Below are 13,423 nucleotides of genomic sequence, written 5' to 3' on the forward strand. Positions count from 1 at the left end.
GCTGGGGGCAGGGGCACAGAGCCTTTTCCACTCCCAGCTGGCTGAAAGAGAAGACAAGGCTGGCCCTCATTTTGCCCATCAAGTGCTCGCCTCAGGATCTGGAAGACTGCTGAGGCCCCACGTTCAGCTTCCACCACCTCTCCCAGCACCACGCTGAGGGCCAGCTACCGCCCACGGCGTCGGCGGCAGTCCTGAGCAAAGCAGCAGCAGTGGTGCTCCTCTCTCGTCTCCCCAACTCCGTGTTGCTCCCATCTCTGATAAGCACCGGTGCAGCGGGCAGCACAGGGGACATCGGGGAGCACCTCTGTGCTTCCAGAGGATTCCAGCCGCAGGAATACAAGCACAAGTGCTCTGCGCAAGCTTAACCCTCGAACAAAACTTTGGTGACCCTGCTCTTAGCTGATTCTTAAACAGTGTGGACCTGGGAATGAGTCGTTCATTAGCACATAGACTGGACGACCAAGGTTTTTTTTATTTCTGCAATGACAGGAATCAAATATTTGTGCATTGCAGGCAAACACCTTACCACTCAGCCTCACCCCAGCTCAAGCCTGGACGTTTCTGTATCCACGGAAAGACTCAAGAGAGAAAGAAGGGCTCAGTCCCCAGTACCCATGGAAAAGGAAAAAGGAGGAGGAGGGAGAAAATGAAAAGAGCAAGAACAGGGAAAGGAAGGAGAAGCAGGAGAGGAAGAAGGAGGGAGGGGAGAGGAAGGAGAAGATGAAGAGAACAACAACAGGAGAAGGAAGGAGGAGGAGAGACGGGGTGGGCGAGCGGTATGTATCGGAAGAGCGGTGACTTAAAGCTGGAGCTGGGCCTCGGCGCTTCCCCGGGCCGGCCGTGCCCGGGAGGTCTCATTTCCTCCCGCGCCGCGTGGGGCAACGTGTGCACTAGCGCTCTCGCCCTAACGTCTGCCCCACGAATGCAGCAGCCTGGGACTCAGAGGCACAGGCGCTCACGCTCTCGCACTTGAGCTTCCCGGCCACAGCAGGCGGCCAAGCGCGTCCGCACTTGGCTGGAGGCAGAGGCCCACAGTCCTGACCACGGAGCGTGCAAATAGCCAATCGCGCTCCGTGAGCCGAGCCGACGTCCGCGCCGCACGCACAGCCCCTGCCAGCAAGGGAGAATGGCCGGCGCGCGTGAGTGGTCGCCATCTCCAGTGTCCCCAAGAGCAGCGATGGTCTGTGCATAGTTCACGACTTCCGAGGGGCTCCTGGGGTTCCGCCTCTGCTCCACCACGGTGACCCGCTGCTGCCTCGCTTGAAGCCCCAGAGCCGCGCCACCACAGCCCCACGCCTCCGAGATCCTGGGCCGGAATGAGCGCCCCTCCTGGGGGTCGCCTCGGGGACTCCCGCCTTGCACGCACCTCACCCTCTCACCCGCTGAGTTAGCCCCTGAGTGTGTTTTCAAATGAGCAGCACCCAGAAGCCACCCACGGCCGGGCCTGGAGCTTAGAGGTTCCTCCGTCCGCGTGCTCAGCATGCGCAAGGCTCCAGGTTCCAATCCCGGTTCCAAAACCAAACAAGCAACACCCCGCGCTTTTATCTCTGCCTAGACTAGGCGCTGAGTAGATACACAGGGAACTGGATGAAGGCCACAGGCATCTGAGGTTTATCTGTAGAAGGCCAGACAGCAAATATTCTTTTTTTAAAAGAATGTATTTAGTACAGCGTCTACAGGGTCTCCTTACATAGGTCGGACTCGTAGTGACTCTCCTGTTTTCAGCCTCCCAAACCCTGGGATTACAGGCATGTGCCACCACGCCCAGTCTCAGTCACCATCTCAGGGCACCCCTGGGGCAGGGCCAGTATGGTACACTGGGGCAGACAGTAGATATTCTAAGCTCTGTAGAACACAAGGTCCCTGTCACCGCCACTTGGTGCTGTGATAACCAAGCAAAGGCCATGCATTAAAATGGACATGACTGTGTGCCAATAAAACTTTATTTATAAAAACAGGCAACAAGTTAGTTTGTTTGCCCATCCTTAGACTGCATCAAAAGTATCACTGAGTGAAAAGTCTTGTCTCTTTGGCTCTTCCAGTCAGAAGCAGCATCTTCAGGACCCTCAGTGAACCCACAAATCCAGGCCCTTTGTTCTTCCTCCTCTGCTACCCCTGGCAGGGAAGGCAAGGGGCTTCTGTCCTTGTATGGCAGCAATCCTGAAAGACAAAGGGGGAGACCTCACCAGCGCGGCCAGCACCCGCTTTGGACTGCACCGAGCCCATTCACACCTTCGGGAGGGAGCAGAGCTCTCTTTCCACCTCTCAGGCTTTCAGCAAGGGCACCAGGGCCAGGTTTAGGCAAAGCCTTGGAAATCCGTCGTGGAAGAGACCCAGTGCTGCAGGCACGGCCACGTCCTTTGCACGTGACGCTACGTGGTCCCCTTCTCATTTCATTTCTCGAGCACGCCGTGGCACCCTTCCACATATTAGGCTAATGACTGCAGGCATCTAGTTAAAAGGAACCAAGCAATTATTTTAATTACAAGAGAACAAAAATAACACTCCTGGCTTCTGTTGTAAGGGGCAAGAAGGAAGTAGTCAAGGTTCAAGAAGATCCCAAAAAATATTTTTGTGAAAGGAAAAATAATTAAGACCAAATTTAGAATGTACTTGCAATAAATGGGCCAAATAAAATGAGGGGCCCCACTGTACAGCAAGACCCGCTCTGCAGGACAGCCTTGGACGGCCATCTTCCGTGATCCCTTTGTAGGGGGGCAGCCAGCTCCACAGAGAAAGGGAATGTCTAGTGAAGACTTCAACGAGCTTCATGATCCGTGCACAACCTCTTGAAGAGCCTCGGCATAAGCTCTTTAATTGAGAAGAGAAAGAGAAAGGATCTTGGTTAAGTGGCCTTGCAAGCCAGAATTTTTCATTTAAATTCTTCTGTTTGTTGCTCTGGAGAAAGCTACCTTCACAGAAGATCCTTGTTGCTAACCTGATGTCATTCATCTCAGCAGACTGGACTCAGTTGTCCAGGATGAGAGCTCATCGAAGGGTTACCCAGAGTCTGTGGCTTTCTGGGCACTTCCCACCTGGACATCATGACCAATCCCTTCTATCTCTGACTTCCAAAATGAGATGGAATGAACCTCAGAACAGTCGGCGAGCCCATTGTCCCAGCTGCTCTGGCCCAGACATTTCATTGAGCACTTGCTACCTGCAAATTCCAGGTGCCCAAGATTCTGCCTTCTGGGAGCTCTCGGACTGTCTAACAAGGAAGATGGAGCAGGGGAAAAGAAGATCACTGAAGCCCCAGCGGGCTGGAGTCAAGGGAGTCCATCCTGGCTACTGTCGGAGGACAGAACAAGATGTGCAGGAAGAAGGATACTCTATCCCGGGGAGAAGAGCCAATGGCCAGAGGCTGGTACACACAGCACCAGGGTGGGCATGGCGGAGCTTACAGAAGGAGCAGGGGGGCAGGGTCGCAGACCAGAGCGGCAACAAGCGAGCTGCACAGGAGGCTGCAGCAAAGGCATGTAGGGGAGCCTCAGGCCAGGGTGGGGGCCGTGAGAAGCAGGGCCTGTGGGGCAGAACCACATCACAGGAAGGGTATGAGAGTCCACTGAGGCAGCTGGGTGGCTCTCTTCCTCTTGTACCAGGCAAGGGGCACCATCAATGAAGTCCACACCAGACACCCAGTCTGCTGAAGCTGGAGCCGGATATCACCATCTCCAGAGCCACACAGTAAATTCCTGTTGTGTGTAAATCGCCAGTCCAAGGTATCGCTGGGAGAACAGATGCCAAAGGATCTCATACCATGATGCAAAACCACAAGATTGTCAGCAACTGGTGAACCATCGGCTTGCCACTTAGAGTGAGCGTGAGAACGATGGGGAGGAGGAAGAGCTGGAGACGAGGGCCCCACTGAGGATGTGGCCCAGGCAACCAGTGACCGAGCTGGGTCCTAGGCCCAGATAACAGGACACAGGGAAGGAAAGGCCAGGAGCTATAAGCATGCAGAGCTGAGGGAGGCTGACCCGCCAGGCCAGAAGCCAGAGCTGAAACCAGCTTTGAAGAGCGTGGGCAGGGTCAGGCGCTTGGCCAAAATGCTGTCTCTGCATTCCGGGATGGGCCTGAATCCTGGGCCCAGAACTGAGTGCCTCGCACACACCAGCATGCTGCAGCGGCCCCGTGGCCAAATGCAGTCCCAGGGCACAGCCCCACGCTGCTGGCTTTCCTTGCAAAACTCAGAGCCAGCTCCCTGTGGGAGATCTACGTTAAAATACCCAGAGGTGTGAGAGCTAAGGAAGCTAGTAGCACTTACTCAAGCACCCTGCATGCTTATCTAATTACTATATTAAAGTAGACATATTTGTTTCAACTTTTAAAAGAATATAGTAGCACCTCAGTTTACGAACTTAACTCTCCACGATTCTGGTTATAAACCAAACTGGGCATATTTCCCCGTAAGGTCAATGTTGAGCCTGACCACTGAATTTGACTTGGCTCTGGCCCAATTCGGTTTGCAACCAGAATCATAGAAAGAATTAAGTTCATGAATCGAGGACCACTGTATGAAGAAGGAAACCACGCCTGTGGCACACATCTACTACCTCAGCGCTCAGAGGCTAAAGCGAGAGCATGCTAAGCTCAAAACTAGTCTGGGCACCCTGTCTCAAAATAAAATGTTCTTTAAAATCCTGGCAGTATAGCTCAGTGGTAGAGCACCTGCCTAGTGAGGCCCTGGGTTCAACAGTCCCCATCGCTGGGAATTGTGTCTTTGTGTATGTGTTAAAAGGAAACCTCTCGTCCAAAGTGTTCCTCTCTCAGCACTGAAAAATAAAGGGAGGGAGAGAGACAGGGACAGGAACAGAGACAGAGAGACAGAGACAGAGAGGCAGAGACAGAGAGAGACAGGCAGAGAGAGAGGCAGAGACAGAGAGAGACAGAGACAGAGAGAGAGAAATGGAGACAGAGAGAGAGAGAGAGAGGCAGAGACAGAGAGACACAGAAAGAGACAGAGACAGAGACAGAGACAGAAAATACTTCTTTTATGAGTCAGCTGGACTTGAAAATGCCATAGAGTGCTCTTATAGCAAAGTAACAGTTACAATTGAGTTCACAAACATTGCTATAAATTTACTTTTTAAAAATATGACTAAAATGCATGCAGCAATAGAGAAAATATATAGTACTTCACACGAGAAAGTTGGATTTAGTCCAAAATAAAAGATTGCTTTAACATCTACAAGCCCTTTGCGGGCTGCAGCCACAGCTCAGCCGTGGAGCGCTTGCCTTGCATGTGGGAGCTCTTGGATCTCAGGACCAAAAGAAGAAAACATCAGCACCCTAACAGAAGAAACGGACGAAGCCATCGGGATCTCTCTGTAAAGGAGTGAGCACATAATTTCTGACAAAAGCATCACCACAGAGCATTGAGAAAGGAAGTATTTTCCAAGAATGGTGCAAGCTGTGGGTAGCAAAACTGGAAGACAACAGGCTTGATCCCAACCTCACACCACACATAAGCACCCACGCAGTGGGCTGCAGCGCAGCTCGGCGGGAGGGTAGATGTAGCTTTGGCTTCACTTCCCAGCACCAAAATTAAAGAAAAAGAGGAGAGAAAGTGAGAGAGACATGGGAAGGGAGAGGGGGAAGGAAAGAGAATAAATGTGATACAAGATGTGAAACAACAAGGTTTTTAGACTATAGAAGAATAATTTCATGGCCCCCAGGTAAGCATAGCTCTCTTGAAAGGGCATAGGAAACATTAGAGGAAAATATTGATAAAATAAACTATCTTAAAATTAAAGTTCTCTAATCTATAGACACCATAATATAGTGAAAAGTCAAGCTCAGGGTAGCATGTAATACCTGCAATACTTACCACAAAAAGGTTCATATCAAATGTATAAATACCTTCTGAAAATCAGTCACAAACATGGTGACCCAATATAAAAAGAGCAAGAGACTCGAAGGAAAGCATCCGTAATTGAGAGCATCCAAATGGTCCATATACCCGAAAGAAACGCTTCACTTATTAGTTATCCAGGAAATGAAATTGGAACCATAAGGCACTCTGTTGTATATCACCAGAAGGGCCAGAACCGGACTAAGAAACCCCGGTACTACCGAGGTCATAGGGCAGCTGCAACTGTAATCGATACAGGTGTGCGCCACCATCCCCTTGGTAAACTGCCTGGTATTATCTATTACAGTTAAGTGTGGTTACACCCTAAAGTTAGTGTTGTAGTCAGGGTTTGCAAAGGAATAGATTTAATACAAGACATACAGTTTATAGGGGTTTTTATAATATTCACTCAAAAACCCAAATGCAGAAGAATGCCAGAGATCTGCCTGCTGACTGGAGACCCCAAGAATCCAGGTGGGGGCCTGGATCCCAGCGCAATATCCTGCACGAGTCCAGCTGAAGGCCTAGTGCCCATAACAATGTCCTCCCTGAGTCCAGCTGGAAACCTAGAGCCCACAACAATGTCTCGTGCAGGCCTGTATCAAGGGTCTGACGAGGATGGTCCCAATGTCAGGGGTAGAAGATAGAGAGTCTGCACCAGCAGGGGTAGAGGCTCTGTGCCAGCAGGCAGAGGGATCTGCACTGAAGCCAGGAAGCGATGCTCAGAGTAATAACCAGAGCTGCCCCAAAGAGAACCGCAGCCATCCTCAGGGACAGCGTAGCCCCACGCTCCTCTGGCCACGAGAACAGCAGCATTTACATCAGGAAACCAGCCAGGATGAGCTTCTCCGGGAGAACCAACAGCATGCACCCCTCCCCTTCCATTCTCCTTTGCGCTGCAGGCAGCTATCCTTATGCTCTTCCGTGCCGAGAGCCGCACGCTCAGTTCAGCTGGGCATTCCAAGCTGACCATTAGGCAATCCACCACAATTAGTAATTTCGCTTTCAGCTTACAGAAAAACTAAACAGAACACACGTGCACATGTGCACACACACATATAATATGAACAAAAAAGTGTACAGCTCACAGCTATATTTAAAAATAATCAAAGTTCAAAATTCTCACCAAGGGTTCAATAGATATCCCATGGAATAGGATGGATCTAATGCCAAAACTTGGGGAAATACAATATAATTACACCCAACGACTTAGATATGGTTCATCAATGTAATGTTGAAAACAAAGCCAAACACAGAACACATTAGACACTCTCACTAAGACAAATTTTTTTTTCCATTTAAGGAATAATTATTGAATGATTCCACTGCATGAAGCTTATTTTGAAAAGCAAAGGCAATCCATGGTAACCAAAGTCAGGGCCCTGAAATCCCTGAGCAGGACGGTGGGCTCTGTCATGGGGCGGTGGGACGGCACGCTGCGCAGGGCTGCCTGTCCCAAAGGTTGGGAGGCCCGAAGCACCACTCAAATCGAAGTTCCCAGTCACCTACAGAATGCCAGTGGCACTCCAATTAAAGCTGCAAGTGTTGGTTCCCATTTTCTTTGACTACATAACTAGAAGGGCTAACAGAGAAAATTTTATAAGCTGTGTATTTGTTCATTTTCCAAGGCTACCACAGAACGCCCATGGCTGGTGTGCCCCAAGGAAGAGGTGTGGCGCACTCACAGCTCCACGGTACCAATCACACATGCCGCTACTGGCCCCGCTTCGGCGGAGGACACACCATGGTGACCATCATGCCAAAGGGGAGGTGACCCAGAGAGATGGGCAGCCTGAGCCAGGGCAGGAGCTGGTCCCTATCGTTCCTAACAGCCCCCTCCCAAAGGAACCCTAGAACTCTGCATTTCCTTCTGAGAACATCGCCCCAACAATCTGATTCCCCCTTAAAGGGTACCCTATCTCCCAACACTGTAGCCCAACCTTCTAGCCCAAGAACTCCTGGAGATCACACTCAAGCCACCCCCAAGCCAGGCCAAACAACTTCATTAAATCCAAGCAAGTATTTCTTGGATGACTAAGTTTGTTCGGACCCATATGCCTCCTTCCCCCATGTCAGTTCTAGGGCATGAAATGGGAAGAACCAAGCCCATGAGTTCCAGGCAGCTGGTTATAGATGGACAAGGACTTCGCCTCATGAGAAAGAAAAATAAAACTGCAACTCTCTACAGCTGAGCTACAATATGAACAACACTTGAGGAGGAAAAGGGGTAGACAGACAGACACAGAGAAGCACCAGCAGCCCCATGTATAAAATAATGACCATAATAAAGAGGCTCCTGGAGGCTCAAGCATTTCCAGTCTTATTACACAAAATGGAATTAAAAGGTAACAAATTTAGCCTAGCTACAAAATAAAATCCTTTCTCATGAAATGTATAATTAACCTGTAGCCAGTGGTTAGTAAAATCCAACTCCTCCTGAGAAAGAGAAACAGAGGCAGGCAGACAGACAGACAGACACAGACAGACAGACACAGAGAGATAGGAACAGAGAGACAGAGGGAGACAGAGCAGGGGAGGGGAGGAGGAGAGAGGGAGGCAGACAGCGCGCTATTTATGGCAGGCAAAGCAGCAGTTTGCAGTTGCCCTGGACAGGGTTCAGTTACAAAGGCTCCTCCGCTTCCAAGCGAAAGCTGGTGGCCAGCTGGGGTCAGGAAGGAAGCCTTCCCCTTGGCGCAGCATTTACAGCCCTGGCTATCTGACACCGCCCGCCACACCGCCTGGCGTTCTCACCTCCGAGCTCGGCACCTGGCTCGAGGACACGCGGGCTCTGCTCACCCTCCGCAGCAGCAGCTGTAGCCTGCATTTAGGCAACACCTTGTGTTTCCAAAAGGTAAATACAATGAACGTAATCAAAATTGTTCCTAACACTACTGTTTTTACATCAACAATCTATAAATATAGGGAAGAACTCAATATACGTGTGAAATAAACAGAAGGTTTGCCTGCACTGAGGTAATTCAAAAGACAGCTCTATAATTCAGCAGCTTAGATTTCAATTGTTGCATTTTTAGGTATGAAATATTAAGAAAAATATAGATATTAGTCATCAAAGTGATTGTCCTGTGCACTTGTATACCTTCTGTAATTTATTTTTTTGGGGCTTTTTACTTCAAAGAAATCACTAGCTAATGACATTTCAGACTTTAGGAATTTTTTTGGATAGCATACTGGAATTCCCTCAGGGACAGAATTGTGAAAAAGTGGATTTTTTAAAAGATCATTAACAGATATTACAAACCAATTCAAACTGAGCATTTTCTTTGCAAATTACCTTTAACTTTCAAAGCCATTGGAAAAAAAAGACAGTGAGTGATTTAATTTACTTAACCTGTCTGCAGACGGCAGCATTATACTCTACCGGCGATTGCATTTTTAACCGAAAGAAAAAAATCTCTAACTATCTCTAATAGAGATATTTTCCTAAATTATTGCGCTCGATGAGTGATATTTCAAAAGAGAATAATGGTTTTTTTCATTTAGCAAGTTGTGCTGGAATCGAGAGTGTTTATTCTATTGATATGTTTATCAAGCGTAGATACCTATATGCCTATATCTTGTGGCTTAATTACAATTTTCCAGTAATTAGCAGGTTTATCGTCCCCTGAGTGTGTGCACAGTGGGGCTTTGGTGGTTGATTGTGGGTTTTTTGGAGGGGAAGGTAGGGCTCTTTTATTTCATGATCAAACCATAGTCTCTGACTAAAGAGCTAATATTTGGGGTGAGACGCACCTTTCTTCCCTAATACACCAGGCCTGATTCTTATTTGCATCAACTCCCTGTTGTGCGTGTTTTCCATTCAAAGGGATCCCGTGGACTTCAAAGGGAGTTGCCTGAGAGGACCGGCTACGTGGGAGTCCTGACAGGTTCCAGAACAAACCCAGAGCCGGGAAAAATCATGCCAAGAGCTGCTCACACTGGAGCCCCCAAACCATGTCACAAAATTAAAGGGTCTCCCCTGCCTAGACGTCCCATGCCGTGCATGGGAAGCGACCCCAGGCCTGCCAACCATGGGGCCTGCTTCTCCGGCTACTATTTATAAATGTTTGATGAGCTCCATTTGTAAGAAAGTATGTTAATAAGAATTCTTTGAGAGCAGTGTCCAGTGCAGATGTTAGAAAGGAGCTCATCAAGGTGCTAGAGTTTCCTGTTCTGCCTTTGAAAGTGCAAAGTCAATGCAGCAAAGCAAACAAAGGAATTTCGTAACACCCTGGATGTCCTTGCCATCCACATCCGACCCAAGGACTCCACGCTGGGATCTTCTGTTTGGGAGGAATTCACCCAATGCTTAAGGGTACAGGAGCAGAGAAACATATTTCCAGAGCATCTCTTGCATGTTGGATATCTGCATTCCTCGTTTACTTCTTACCAGTTTACAGTGAGGTAGACAGCGTCACCCGCCTCTGAAGACCATGAACTGAATGGCCTTTGAGCAACTGAGCTGCAAGGAAGGAGGAACAGCAAGCACAGGCGGGACCCAGCTCTGCCGAGCCCGCAGCCCGTGCTGTGCCTGCAGCTGCCCCGCATCCCTGGGGATCTCCAGTGCGAACGTCGCACCTTGGGGCTGCTGCCACTCTGCTGAAGTGCGGGCGCATCCAGGCTGCCCCCAGCTCGGCTCAGCCCTCAACGCTGCTGTCTGCACCCTGGCTATCACACTGCGAACGAATCGGCTGGCCCTGAAAGGTTATCTTGGGATCCTGCCAGGCAAGATAGACTCGGGGTGGCTGTCTACTGTATGGCATGTGCGTGTCGAAGGTGTGTCCCCAAGTACAGGCTCCCTATGGCTTTGGGTGCTAAGGGGGCCTCGAGGTGTGAGTGACAGAGGTGCCAGACTCCAGGCGGGGCCGACCTTGGCCCTCTGTGTCACAGTTGCCCAGACGTGAGTCACTTGGCAGGTCTCTACTGTGAGTGCATCCTGGGCCCAGACACCGGAAAACCTCCCTGTGTGGTCATGGCTGCCCTGGACTCCACCCAGGCACCAGCAGACCCCAGCACAGCCACTGCGACCACCCATCCCTGCCTCGGCAGCCAGCCAGGCCCAGAGCAGACAGAGCCCGTGCCTCCTTCGGCCTGGCTCCTCCACAGGCTGAACCGGGCACCCCAGCTCAGCCCAGCGCTGGTGAGGCTGATGCCGAGGCAGTGCGGCATGTCTGTGGTGGCAGCCCTCTCAGCATCCACGCAGGAGGTGCTGCGCGGCGTATCCTCCAACTTCGGGCCCACAGCCAGGCCTCCAACTCCACACACACTCCTGCTCCTCTGCTAGCAAAAGCAAATCTAAGTAGAGCGACTTTTCACGGGACAAAAGTCAAACCCAAAACTTAAGAATAAATTATTTAAAACAAAACAGCACAGTGTTTCCCAACACAGAACCCATCGTGGCAGTTGTCTGGAGCTCCTTCAGCGAATCTCTCACCATCGCCAGGGTTCAGCTTCCGGCGCCACCTCTGCAGGTCTCAGGCCTCAGCAACTCCGGGATGGAGCGCAGTCCAGGACCACAGAGCAGGCCGCGCCCCCACCCTATGCCTTTCACACTCTCAGCCCTCTTGCACACTCTCCACCCGCATCTCCACGCACAGCCCAGGGCCCTGCCCACGCTGACCCCAAGGGCAGCATTAGCCTGGGGGACCCTGTCCCTCTACCTGTCCCCTTGTTGGCCCAGGCCCAGGCCCAGGCCCAGGGGCACAGGAAATGCAAAAAGGAGAGCTCCCCTGAAGGCAGGAACCTGGCACTACCTCTCAGTGAAAGTGTCCCTCAGAAAAAGAACTGACATCTCCGCCTATAAAGAATCAGAAAGGTCAGACCCCCAAATTTAAGACCCAACCCAAAAATGGTCATCTGAGATGAGTATGTACTTTTCAGAGGAAAAAATGCAGATAGCAAATAAATATATGAAAAATATTCAACATCACTGGTCATTCAAGAAATGTCAGTTAAAACAACAGAGATTCCATCTTACCCAGAAAGAATGGCTATTATCAAGAAGTCAACCAATAACAAATGCTGGAGGGACTGTGGGGGAAAAGGAGCCCTTCGCCCCTGTTGGTGGGAATGTAGACGTGTTACAATCACTGTGGAAAATCCGTGTGGAGATTCCTCGCAATACTAGGATTGCGGGTCCCATCTGATCCAGCTATTCCCCTTTCGGGTATTTTTTCAGAAGATCTGAAAACATCAGATCACAGTGATCTATGTGCACCCATGCTGATAGCAGCACACTTTGTCACAGCCAAATCTCGGAAACAACCCACTGCTCAGCTCACTTCTTCCCCATGGCACACTCAACGGCCCTAGCTAGTCACAAGGTTGAGGTAGGAGCACCACGTAAGCCTACGAGTTCAAAGCCAGCCTCAGGAACATAGCAAAAGCCTAGCTATCCCTGAACACAGAAGTCTGCCCTGGCCTGTGGCAGGAGATGGCACTGCTGGCCAAAGCCCACCCACCGAGGCTGCTGGCTTCAGGAGCAGCCTGAGAGCTGGGTCCAGGGACAGCACACTTCCAAGGGCTGGTGTGGAGGTGGAGGCAGAGCTGGACGATGGAGATGGAGACAGAGACGGTGATGGACATGGACGTGGAGAGAAGACAGAAGGAAACTCCTCCTGTGCTGGTGGAGCTGGAGACTGAGGCTCCCAGGGCCCCAGAGATCCTGCTGCCAGAAGAAGCCCAGCGACCACAGCTCCTGCAGGGCCCTGGGTCAGGAAGGGATGAGCTCTCCATCCTCCAGAAGGGCTAGGGCTTCCCTGGACCCAAGAAGCACAGGGCTCGGAACCCACTTTGAGAAGTTTTATCAGCCTCAAGGGTCTCATCTGGCTCCTGGGCACAGCTATCATACTCCAAATTAATTCCCGGCACCTGTTCAGGGTGGCTTTTCCCCCAACCATGCACACAATGGTTGATGTCTCTGAAGAAGGCCACTTGTGACCCGTGTCCACTCAGAGACCTGGCCAGGCCTCAGCATGGGGACCACAGCCAGGGCACCAGCTCTCCCAGGGTCGAAACCAGGACCTCATTAGTGCAGGTTTCTAATCAACAGAGCCACCGGCGTGTCCCTCATGGAAGGCACTGAGGCGGTAATTTGCTAAATGCTAATTCTGAGATTAACTACAGATGAGAGTCTAGAGGGGAAAAGAGAGAGATCTGTTCATTCCAGGAAGGAAATTTAGGTCATCTGTGTTTTGAACCTTTGTTTCAGTTAAGGTATAATTCCAGCATCTGAGCATGATGCCCACCAGCATCTACACCTCCATGTTTACTTCTCTTTAATCAATATCCTGATCAGAAAGCTTTGCAGAAAAAAAACCAGAGGGCATCGCGCAGAGCTAGCATGGGGGCTTTCTTGTGGATTTCTCTCAGCCTCTGCCTCTCAACCATAGCACAGGTGGCAAGAGCAAGAGCCGAAGGCCGGGCATAGAGGTGCATGCCTGGGACCCTAGCACTGAGGAGGCTGGGGCAGGAGGACTGCCGCGAGTTCAAGGCCAGCCTGAGCTACAAGGTCAGTTCTGGGCAGTCTGCGCTACCTAGAAAGAACTTTCCTCAAAATAAATAATATAATAT

The 13,423-nt window shown here is 50.6% G+C and overlaps 1 long non-coding RNA gene across 3 annotated transcripts in view; it reads right to left on the minus strand.

Annotated features, from left to right (window-relative positions):
* Positions 1-1,925: 1,925 nt before the first annotated feature.
* The window catches only part of LOC111817224, a 41,591-nt gene continuing 30,093 nt past the window's right edge, over positions 1,926-13,423 (minus strand). For all 3 annotated transcript variants that reach the window (XR_002821472.1, XR_002821470.1, XR_002821471.1), the window contains exon 3: positions 1,926-2,160. This is a non-coding gene — a long non-coding RNA (uncharacterized LOC111817224). The remainder of the gene's footprint in view (positions 2,161-13,423) is intronic.

This window comes from Octodon degus, unplaced genomic scaffold (assembly GCF_000260255.1).
Source record: "Octodon degus isolate 3935 unplaced genomic scaffold, OctDeg1.0 scaffold00052, whole genome shotgun sequence".
Taxonomy (NCBI): Eukaryota; Metazoa; Chordata; class Mammalia; order Rodentia; family Octodontidae; genus Octodon; species Octodon degus.